This window comes from Microcebus murinus, chromosome 10 (assembly GCF_040939455.1).
Source record: "Microcebus murinus isolate Inina chromosome 10, M.murinus_Inina_mat1.0, whole genome shotgun sequence".
Lineage (NCBI taxonomy): Eukaryota > Metazoa > Chordata > Mammalia > Primates > Cheirogaleidae > Microcebus > Microcebus murinus.
This window is the reverse complement of record NC_134113.1, coordinates 72,270,767-72,283,904: the sequence shown is the minus strand read 5'-3', so window position 1 is coordinate 72,283,904 and position 13,138 is coordinate 72,270,767.

Here is a 13,138-nt window from a genome sequence, read left to right as displayed (position 1 = left end):
GGAATAGCAAATGTAACTTTGATATAAATAAGCCGAAGAACCGTAGTTTTGGTGTTTGCACCACAGATAATTAAAGGTATTTGGCCTCGAGGGGTCAAAACAAGTTTGCTATAGGTGAATGTTTAGTCAGAATCGGTTGTATGTGTTTAAGAACATAGAAATGGTTATAATAACTAATATTTATTGATATCAGGATCAGATCCTTATTACCTTTTATGACAAAAAGACCCATTATTCATCTAATGAAAAATATGGTTCAACTTTACTCTCTTACTGTCATATTTCTAAGAAAAATATTTAAGGACTCAGAATCACGAAACAAGAATTCCCTGGTATACTAATTTGATGCTATCATATTAAACTATGTTTATTTCTTATTATTTTGTCAGGAATTGGCTCTCTATGGATCATGACTAATGCTCACTTTCAATTCTGTCAACCATTCAAGGACTGAAATTTGACTGGTATTGATGTACGCAGTGGGTCGCAGGAACATGGCCTGCTACAGACACATGGCATGTTTTTCCCCTGTATATGGTGGGTGAGGTTGTCCTTACTTATTAAATTCAGGTACTTTCAGAATGAGTATTTTTCTTCCTTGGTGGAAATAATTGATTCTTAGTGTCTCTTCTCTTCCTGGAGATGAAACTATAATAAAAAAATATGATGATACAAAACAACAACAAAAACCTAAACCCAAACATTAAAAAAAAATAGTAAATGTAAATAGTAAAATTGTTTTATTTTTTTCATTTTGAAGTGTAATCCATACTAAAGCCACGTAAGAAAGTTCAGAGCTCACTATATTTGTGTGGATGAAAGGATTCTTTTAGTGTACACATCCACGATATTATAATTTTAATGAGAGAGCCTGAGATAGCCAAATCCTAACACCATCTCTTGCTCTCTCTCTTCCTTCTTTCCTTTATGATATGACCTCTCCCTCATCTTTTTTAACTTTTTTAAAATCCAGAACCATCTACCCATCTGCTTTAATGTGGTCATTGATTTCCCCATTTCCCTCGGGCTAAGCTTTCAGAGAAATATATCAAGGTTTATGTTTAGAACTGATCACAAAGATGCCTTTTCTGAAATGAAATTTGTAAGGTGAAAGCAATAGTGTTACTTTTTCCAGAGGTTACTTACCTCTTCTATTCCCACGGTGAGGAGAAAACCATCAGCTGCCAAAATAAAAAAAGGTAAATGCCATTTTTGGACAAGCAAGGCTTTTGTGCTGGAGGACTTAGAACAAGTCAGTGCAAATTTAAATTTTTTTTAATAGATTAATTCCTAGTTACTGTAACCTCATTGAACCCGGGGCTCACAGAGTTTAGGCCTGACAAGGTGTAACATTGAAAGACATGTGATCAGAACAAGTAAAAAAGAATCTTGCAAAGGTTTCATTTTTTTATTTTACTCTTAGCATGTAGAATATTACAAGGAATCCAGTTCATAACCCTACACTTAGCAACATTTCTCATGCCTTGTTTTAGACAATCCCACCCCAGAAACTCTCAGTATTTAGCACCCTCTCCTCAACCTCCTCCAGATACCTCAAACTGCGCTGAGGTCTTCATTATAAACATAGACTTTTTTTTTTTTAAATTTCAGAATATTATGGGGGCATAAATGTTTAGGTTACATGTACTGCCTTCCCTCCCCTTCCCCCCTGGAGTCAGAGCTTCAAGCATGTCCATCCCCCAGATGGGAAACATCGCACTCATTATGTACGTATATACCCATCCCCTCCTCCCCACTCCCACATGCCCAATGCCCGATAAATGTTATTCCTATATGTCCACTTAGGTGTTGATCACTTAATACCAATTTGCTGGTGAGTACACATGGTGCTTATTTTTCCGTTCTTGGGATACTTCACTTAGTAGAATGGGTTCCAGTTCTATTCAGGAAAATATCAGAGGTGCTATATCACCATTGTTTCTTATAGCTGAGTAGTACTCCATGGTATACATATACCACATTTTATTAATCCACTCATGTATTGATGGGCACTTGGGTTGTTTCCACATCTTTGCAATTGTGAATTGTGCTGCTATAAACATTCGAGTGCAGATGTCTTTTTTATAGAGTGTCTTTTGTTCTTTCAGTAAATGTTGGCGTGGATGGGGAACACTCCTACACTTCTGGTGGTACTGCAAACTAGTGCAACCTCTGTGTAAAGCAATATGGAGATGCTGTAAACATAGACTTTTGATAAATCACTTCTCTCCTACTTCTGCCTATTCTTATCTGTGTTTCTATTTTTTAATTTTTATTTTCATTTTTATCATTATTTTTATTCCAGCATATTACAGGGGTACAAATGTTTAGGTTATGTACATTGCCCTTGTCACACCAAAGTCAGAGCTTCAAGTGTGTCTGTCACCTAGACAGTGTGCACTGTACCCATTAGGTGTGAATATACCCATCCCCTCTTCCCCCGTCCCATTTGCCCAATGAATGTTCTTACTATATGTGCACTTAAGTGTTGATCAGTTAATACGAATTTGATGGTGAGTGCATGTGGTGCTCGTTTTTCCATTCTTGAGATACTTCACTTAGTAGAATGGGTTCCAGCTGTATCCAGGAATATACAAGAGGTGCTATATCACCATTGTTTCTTAAAACTGAGTAGTACTCCATGGTATACATATACCACATTTTATTAATCCACTCATATATTGATGGGCACTTGGGTTATTTCCCCATCTTTGCAATTATGAATTGTGCTGCTATAAAGACATGCAGATGTCTTTTTTATAGCTCTTTGAGGTATCTCCATAATACTTTCCACAGAGGTTGTAGTAGTTTGCAGTCCCACCAGCAGTGTATGAGTGCTCCTATCTCTCTGCATCCATGCCAATGTTTAGTCTTATCCTAGGTTTTCAATAATATTGTCCTTTAGATTTCAATTTAATTTAATGCTTTCTGTACATTTCCCAATCTGATTTTAGAATTTCTCCATATTTGCTATTCCTTTTGATTCTAAATGCCTTTGAAACTACTGTACATTTTATTGACTATTTAGTTATATGATATAATCATATGGTAACAAAAAATTTTTTTAAAATCTTGTCTGTCCTCTGCTAAAAGTTCTTAGTTGTGGTGACTTTTTCCACTTTTTATTTCTAATGAGGGATAAGGTGGGAGCAGAGATCAGAATATGGTGAATTCTATTGGAGGGGAGGGGTTAGGGTTACAAATTTTAAATTTGAGTTGGCTTTGAAACTTAACTATAGAATTTCATCTAGTGTCTATGGGAAAAATACATACTCTATGTAGAAAGAACAGCATGAGGTAAGACACAGCAGACAAAGAACACAGAGAGAAAGAAAGCTGGTGTTACTGAGAGTTGTAGAGTATGGATCTGAACAATTAAGTTTATTGCATTCTTGAAGAACTTTGTATAGCTATATGAACTTTGGACATTATCCTACAGGCATTGTCCTAGAAATATAAAATAGATACATATAATAACTTCATTTATTTTATATTTTAGGAATATTGTTTTGACAGCTATGAGTTAAGTTGAAAGTATAGAGAATGGAGGCAGATAAAATAAGATAGGCGGCATTTGTAGTAAATGTCTAAAAAGTATTAAGATTGAATTAAAAGAGCTATAATTCAGGAAAAGATAATACACACAGACACACATACATATCATATTAATAGTACATACAGAATCCATAAGATTGTTGAGCAAATAGATTGGGAAGATGAAGAAATAAAATTTCACAAGTGACTTAAAATATTAAATATTACATAGAGGTGAATTAGGCTGTTAAAATAATTAATTGGGGGACCATTAGACTGAGGTAGCTCTGGTGCCCTGAATTTCTATGTAACCAAACCAAAACCCAACTCAATGCAAATAGATATAGCCAAAAACAAAACAAAACAAAAAAACAAGCAAAAAGCTTGGCCAATCACAAGTGGTTACTAAAGTATTAGTTTAAAAAAAAATCAGAGACTTTCCACTGGAACCATTAGAATAAGGCTACTACTCCACTTTGGCCAAACTAACATTTTCTTTGCCTTGTTTCTGCGTCCATCCTGCCTTCCCTTATAGCTACTTTGGTGTAATCCTGAACCACTTCTGGCTTGGAGTTGACTGATTTGTGAATAGCTCTTTGCTCACATCAATTCTGTTAAATTTTAATGTGCCAAAGTTAACCTTCAAGAAGGCTATGAGATGAGGATAGGCCATCATAAACAGCAGTTGGAAATTAGGATATATGGTGACAAGATAAATAATTTCAGTGGCATGATGAGAGAAGAAGGCACCAGGTATGCAGGAAGATTCAAAAGGAGTGGGAGTTTAAAAATGCAAACTCATGTAGGCTCATCCTTTGAAAAATCTTGTGGAAGAATGAATGGAGAGAGATGGGGCAGCAGCTGGAGGAAGGAGGATCAAAGGAAAGGTATTTAAGAACTAGGAGCAGTTGAACCTTTTGTAGATGGAATTCAAGGAATTGGTATGGGAAAGACTGAAGATGTGGAAGACAGGGCAATTGACAGAGCAAAATCCCTGAAGTGGAGGTGGAGAATGGGGTCAGGGGCAGGGAATAGGATGAAGAACATTCCAACTAGGTAGTGTTGACTTATTATTTTATATTACCAAGAAAACATACATACTTTCATAGACTGCAGTAGATAGTTAGTGTCACCAATCATTATTTCAGTGATCTCTCTGCTCCAGAACACACTTACACCTGCCAAAAATTCAGGAGCTTTGCAATTACATTCCCACTCATGGCTGGGGATATCTTGGATCATTGATTCCATGCAGAATAGTCAGATGTGGACCATGCAAAGTGTGTATCTTGCCTGATAGACTGTAGCTGAGGTCTGGTTTAAATGGAATAAGACTTGTCTGTCTCTTAAAGAAAGACATTTGGATGCAAAACAGTGTTAATGCATGCAAAACTGAGTGCTTATTATTCTCTCCAAATTTTCTCTTTCTAAAACTCTTCTCAATCCTAATTAGTGGAAATTCTATCTTTCAGGCCAGAAACCATAGATTTATCTTGACTTTCCTATTTATCATTCACATCAGCAAATTCAGCTATTTCTGCTTGAGAATAGATACAGACTCTGATCACTTCTTACCACTCTCTCTGCTACCATCCTGGTCCAAGTGATTCTCAATTCTTGCTCTGGATTAACAAAGTCTCTCACAGGTTTGTCAATAAATAATGAAAACTGTTTTAGAATGGGCCCTCGTTGCAGTGGGTGGACAAAAACTCAGTTGGCTTTTTATGTGTGCAATGTAGCAAAGGAAGAAAAACAAAACAGTTAATTTTCCCTATTTAGTAAGACTGAGTGTTACATATGGTTTAATTCCACTACTTGAGTGCTTAATAAATCACATTCTGATAAGAAAAACATTTTTGGAAAGGAGGCATTTGTTGCTTTAAATATATGGTCCTACTCAGCATTTTTAGAGGCATTGCATTTTTCCCAACTGCATAAAAATGGAACTTCAATGTCCAAGAATTACCTCTAGTTTCCAGTCTTAATCATACTTGACCCACTTTACACAATCATTTTCTAGTTGATTTTTGTTATTGCTTTTTCTCTCCCATGCACACATTCCCCTTAGAACTTCAAATCATTTTTGGTTCTGACAGCCAGCACTAACAATCCTTCTTGGCCTCCTCTGGTCATCCCAACAGCGGCCCTGAATAAATATCTCACCTGCACGGCCTGCACCCTGCTGCAGCATCTCAGCATGGCCCAAGCATAGGGAAACATTTCAGCATTTGTGCATCCATGTGTCTTGGACTAGAAAAATCGAAGGATTCTTTTAAAGCATACCTTAAGATGAAGAAAGACTTTGCATCTGTGAAAAATTGAAATTTTGTGCATATTACCCCAAATAGTTTCTGAAAAGGAACCGGTATTTTTACCTTTTTACTAACACTCAGAGGAATAAAAATTTAACAAACTGTCCTACTGTTTTCTGACCTCACACATTTTGATGTATATAAGAATTCCTGCTCTCTTCTGTTGCCAACCAACCTTCTTACTATGCTAAGTGAACTTCCTGCCCTGTGCCTGCTCACCAATTACCTCTCACCATGGCTCTGACTTATAGTTTTGTCAGCCAACAAAAATAAAACTTCAAATAAGGCAATGAAATAATAGCTTTGATATATGGAAAGAAGTGCATATTTATTTCTAGCATTTTTTTGAATGAATTTTCAACATGGAAAGCTTTAGCTATCCTACTACCAGTAGGCATTGTGCCAGGACTATAATTATATATTTATATACAAGGACACCTACTTATAACAGTGAGAGAGGTTCTAAAGCAGGAGTCCCAAACCTTTTTGGCACCAGGGACCAGTTTCATGAAAGACAATTTTTCCATAGATGGGGGTGGGAGTGAGGGTGGGGTGGGGATGGGGGAGGGGTGGGGTGGGGTGTGAGGTAGGGGGGTGTGGAGCTCAGGCGGTAATGCAGCATTGGGGAATGGCTGTAAATACAGATGAGGCTATACTTAGCTTGCCCACTGCTCACCTCCTGCTGTGCCCCCATTCCTAAATTTCATGGAAGAGAATTTTTCCACACTAGGGCAGGACTCTGTGGCCTGGTCCTGGTACTGGTTGGTGGACCACAATTCTAAAGAATAGTGATGGTGCAAAGAGAGAGGAAAAGAAGTGGCAGAGAAAAAGAACTTCCCTAAGAGAAATACAAATAACTTAATTTGGATTTTTCAGACTTTTCACATGCCTTTTTAGTACCTACTGATGCTTTTACTTCTATTTGATTTTCATCAATTCAGAGAAAGTGAACCTAATTTATTAAAGGTGCCTAACATTTAATAATGCTAAGAACTATGGAGCTTTGAAATGTCTATATATCTGATGATATTTGCCACTGAATCTTACAAATGAGCCATTTATAAAATAGCCACATAATTTATCCCTCTAACTGATGTATCTTGAGAGTGAAAAGGTTGCTACTAATCCATATGATTATCTTGTACGTTTCATGAGGACTTTACCAGTCAAAAGCAAGCAGGCTGTGCTTACCAAAACCTTAACAAAATGCTTTTGAAAGGATGAAATTCCAGTTAGGTTTGGGGGCCTTAAAAACAGATAAAATTTAAAAATTTATGTCCCATCAAGCCATTATTAGAAATAGATTCATGATAGTGTCAAGGACACTTATAGGAAGCTCTATCATATACGATTAGAAATTTGTCCAGGTAGAATATGTCTCTCACCTAAGTTTGATGTTTACAGATGTGCTGGAAGACAAAGGTAAATTTTACATTCAATAATTCAATCTAGTAATTTTTTCTTTATTCTTTTCCTTCTAGTTTATTTAATTAAAATTATGCCTTTTAGGGTGAGTTACCTCTGCTTCATTTTGGAAATCAGCAGCATAAATGACAGCTATGTGTTACTGAGTAGTTTCCGTAACTACCTGCAGTGTGTATGCTAGGGTAACATTCCAAACTCTTACAGTGCATGGGAAACAATTCTGATGTCAAGTTCTGGCTTACAAATCTGTGTACTATATCTGATTCTGTTTTACATAAAAGAATGCCAAGTTTCTACAGAATTGTGTACTTTCCCATGGGTAAATATGTATATGTACATATGTATGGTATACGTATTATTACCTAAACAAAAGGACGCACACACACACTCACACACACAAACACATCCTTCAATTTGTAGGGATTTTCTAAAAAATAAATCTAAAATCAGATTTATAGTAATTAACATTTAGCAATATTAAGTCATTTCATCTTGGGACAGCCCTAGCAGAAATATCAAATAACACTGAATTAAACAAGTTTTCCTCCTTTTTACTTATGGATTTCCAATCCCTTGAGTATACAGTTGGTATACAATTTCTCCTCATCCTTGGCGTACAGTTTCTAGAATCTCCTGGACTGCCAAGTAAATTCACTGCCCTGGATTTCCTATGTTAGGAAACTGTTGGCCCCATTTTAATGCCTTAATGTGTCCCAAATTACTTGAGTTTCTTTTCTCAACCTTTTTCTCCAGTTTTCATGCTCACTCCCCTCACCATATATAACCAAAAATAGTGTTTGTATCTCATCTCCTTAATCTCTTTGTTTCTTCCAAAATACTAATAAAATAGTATTAATTATACCTTTACATTGGCTGATGAGATGGTTTGTATTGGCCTATCATGTATTATTTTTCTGTACTATCTTTGCAACATCTATATTTTAATAGTTGCTTATCATTTTTAGGAAGAAGGGCTCATGACTTTTTATTATTAAAAAAACATTTTATATTTTTAAATTATGATTGTCAATTGTTAATACATTATAGGGTACAATTTGATATTTTGATATAAACTTACATTATGCAATGAATCAAATTGACAAATCCATCACCTCACATATTTATCATTCTTTTTTATGGAATAGACTAATACATTTTATATATTATAGTATTTTTAAACAGCTTTACTGAAGCATAAATGACATGCAATAGATTTCCCACCTTTAAGTATTCAATTTTATGTTATATGTCTATACCTGTGAAATAATCATAGTGAACCTATGAACCTACTAGATATATCTACCACCCCCCAAAACTTTCTTCATATTCCTGTTAGGGCCCCACCATTCATCCTTATTATCCTGTCCCCAGGATAACACTGATATGTTTTTCATCACTAGGGGTCACTTTGCATTTTATAGAATTTTATTTATATGAAAGCATATAGTATGTATTATTATAGTTTGGGTTCTTTAGTGCAGTATAATTAGTTAGCGATTTGTCTATGCTGTTGTGTGTATCAATAGTTTGTTCCTTTTTATTGCTGCATAGTATTCCATAATATGGATATACCAACATTTGTTGATCCATTCCTCTCTTGTTGGATATTGGGTAGTTTGGCTAATTCAACACTACTATAAACAAGTATGTTTGTGTACCTGTGTTCTGTTTTCATTCCTTTTAGGTAAATATTTAGGTGTGAAATAATATATGCTTAAATTTTAAGAAAATAAAAAATTGTTTTCCATATTTTCTGTGCCATCTTACATTCCCACCAGTGGTGAATGAGTGTGACAGTTACTGTATATCTTCACCAAGATGTGATATTGTGTCTTTTACAGTTCAGCCATTCTATTAGGTATACAGTGTTATTTTATTGTGGTTTCAATTTATCTTCCCAATGACTAATCATGATAAGCGTTTGTGTATATGCCTGTTTACTATTTGTATGTTTTCTATGGTGAAGTATAGACTCAAATAGATTGGCTTTTTTGTTTGTACTTTTTTATTGAATCGTTTGTATTCTTATTATTGAATTTTGAGGGTTCTTTGTATAAATATACTGGTTATAAGTTCTTTATCAGATGTATGATTTGTAAATGTGTTCTATGAGTCTTTAGCTTTTATTTCATTCTTTTAACTTTGTCTTTAGAAGAGAAAGGTGCTTAATTTCAACGAAGTACAATTTATCAATTCTTCTTGTATAGTTTAGCTTTGGTGTCATATTTAAAAACTATTTTCCTAAAGGAAGGTCACAAAAATTACTTGTTTATTTTCTTCTAGAAGTTTTATAACTTTGGATTTTACATTTAGGTCTATGATCCATTTTTAAAAACTTTTACAATATGGTGTTTGGTCTAGGCAGAGGTGGTGTTTGATGTAGCTAGAAGGTTCATTTTTTTGCATATAGAAATCCCATTGTTCTAGCATCTTTTGTTGAAAAGGCTATCCTTTCACTCCTGAATTGGATTTGTACTTTGTTCAAAATAAGTTGATCATATTTGTGAGGATATATTTCTTGACTCTCTATTCCATTCCAATGATCTATTTTTCTACTTTCACACCAATGCCATGTTGTCTGTATTACTGAAGGTTTATAATTCTTGAAATTAGGTAATCAAAGTACTCCATAATTGTTACTTTTTTCCTAAAATTGTTTTAGCTATTTTAGGCACTTTGTATTTTTATTTACATTGTAAAATCAGATGTCAATTTAAAAAAGTAAGCTTACTGAATTTCTTTTTAGATTGCACTGAATCTGTAAAAAAATTTGAAGATAACTGACAATCTTAACAATATTGAATCCTTGGGTCCATAAATGTAGTATATCTCTCCATTTATTTAGCTTTATTTAATTTCTCTCAGCAATGATTCATAGTTTTCAGTGTACAGGTCTTATTTATTTTGGGGTCAAATTTATCACTAAATATTTCATGTATTTATGGTATTGAAAATAATATTTTTTCACTAGTTGCAAATTCCTATTCTTCATTGTAGGTACATAGAATTATGACTTTTCCCCCCTGCTATTTTGACCTGTATCCTACATCCTTGCTAACCTCACCTATTAGTTTTAGTAGGTTTTTGTAAATTCCAAAGAACTTTTTGCATAATCATATCTAGAACAAATAAAGATGGTTTTGTTTCTTTCTTTCCAGTCCAGATGCCTTTTATTTCATTTTATTGCCTATAATCTAACCAGAACCTCTAGCATAACGTTGAACAGAAGTGGTGAGATCAGACATCTTTATCTTTTTCTTAAACATAGAGGGAAAACAGTCAGTTTTTCATCATGAAGTATGATGTTAACTGTTGATTTTCACAGATGCCCTTTATCAGATATAGGAAGTTCTGTTCCCTTTTATTCCCTTCTATTCACAGTTTACTGAGACTTTTGTCAGAAATGGATGTTGGATTTTTGCAAATGTTTTTCCTCATCTATTTATATGATTACATGTTTTTTTTTTTTCTTTTTGAGTCATTTAATATGGTGAATAATGTCAATTAATTTTGAATGTTTAACCAAACTTGCCTTCAAGAATACACTTCAATTAGTCACGATATATTTCCTTTATTATAACTGTGGATCTGATTTGCTAAAACATATTGATTTTTTAAATTGCCATCCTTTCTCCCCCACTATTCCCTCCACATACATGATTTTTTAATTGTATCATATTGTTAGATATTGGGTATAATGGATGGCAAGGTAAATATGCCCTATCTCAAAGGATTAATAAAGGAAAAGTGAACAAATCTTTGAATACACATAATCTACAATGGTGAATATTCAAAAAGGGATTTCAATCCAGGCAGATATTTGTTTATGGAAGGTAACAATACCTGATATCAAACTTGAGGAAGATAACACAAGTCTTTGTGGCCACTGTGACTACTAAATAGAATTATGTATGTAAAATGCCTAGAATATCATGAGTGATTAATACATTGAGTTTCCTTTCCTCAGGAATTTCATTCCTATATATTATTTATAAATAATAAATTTCATTCCTAAATACTATTTCTTTTAGCTAGAATTTTGTTAAGCATTAAAAACCAGACATGAGATCTTATTTTCTGGTTGTTGACATCCTATAGTGCTGATTTAGGAAACATTATTATGTTGTAAGACTCCATGACCGTGAGCCATGTTGATTCTCCAATATCCTAGGCTAGCAGCCGAGATCATGCTTTCTGATGGATCTCACTGGCATGTGGCAGTGTGCCTTCTTGGTAACTCAGGCAGTATTATGGGAGCATCTTAAATATCTAAATAATGCTAACATTTAAATGTTTCATAAAGACATATAAACACAAGCCTGAAATTTGAGTAGATGATGTCTTGAGGTAAATTGTAGTTCAAAGGCCTGTGATGCCATGAGCTAGTGAAAAGAGTGACTACATTCTGTGTTAATAAAATAGAAACTCCAATGTCTCTCTGTATGAATGGTAATTAGATAATGATTATAAAGGAATTGTTCTACTGTATCATAATTTTCATGATTTTTTAAGTAGGAGTAATGTTGCACAAAATTTTGTTTGTACTAGACATTTATTCACTAACCTTTAGCAATTTAAGTTTATACAGTCAGAACCAATACTGCTTTATTAAGGAAACAGATTGTTACCTAATAGATGGTCCAGCCTTACTGTCTATGACTGTTTAATTTCCTTGATTTTATTTTCCTTAATTTCATTTTGCTACTCTTTCACATTCAAACATGGAGTACGGCATGAAACATTACATAAAGCCCATAGAGATTCCAAGAGAAATCATCAGATGGAAGCAATATGAAACACAAGGGTGGTACATGCTTCATGAGGGAATTTCCCTCAGAAATTAGAGACACAAAGTGATTTGTCCTGGAAATGGAGAATAGAGAAAAAAATGAGACTATAAGGAGTTTTCTTTGTTTAAGTCAAAGAGTGAAAACAATAAGAAATTAGAAATGGGAGTAACTTTTATTATTGAAAAATTTTCTCTTTTGGCCCAATTCCTATACCAATGCCGGATGCATTTCCTTTTGCAGCTTCATATTTAATACCAGGTAAAAATGTTTGACCTTTGCAGTGCCCCACACAAAAATGTCTCTCAGGACATTGTGGAATGACTTATCCCCTGGCCTACTACATCGTTCATATAATTATATAATCAGCCCATATTTGAAGCAAGATTTAGGCAATTTTGATTGTCTTTCGTATTTGTTGAGAAATAATTTAATACATATTCAACAAAAATAGTGATATATTAGGTATAAATTTATAATCAGTGATGTTTGGATATTTGGATTTGTTAAGGAAAAGAAGAGTGCACGACACTTGTCAAAGAATGGCAAGGCCGACTATTCAGGGCAACTGTCAAGACAGGCATAGAGACTTTCACCATGGGGTTTTGCAATATGGGAGAGAGATCTGGCTCAAATCTAAATAAAACAAGAAAAAGTGGGAATTTATATTTGAAGGACAAGGTGAGCATTATCAGCGGATGGAAAATTACTGGGAGGAAATGTCAGGGTAAGGTGAGATTCTGGCTAAGCAGACCTACCAGAATTCTTGCTGAGGGAAGGCCAGGGTGATCAGACATCACCCAAACATTGGGGAGGATGAGAAACCTGATCAGATATACAGAGCGATCAGATATCAAGGGTGGGGGATTCTGGATAAAGTGGTTTAGCAGGATTCTTGCTAAAATTGTACAATGCAGAGACAAACATGAAGCCCAAAAGTCAAGGCTTGGTTGAGAAGAGACTTCAGAAGAGTCTGACTAGAGTTTGGTAAGGGAGAGAATCTTTGTCAGGTTATAAAACAAATAAAGCTATATAAAAGTGACGGCGCACTGGGAAATATCTTTAAATAGCCCATGTTAA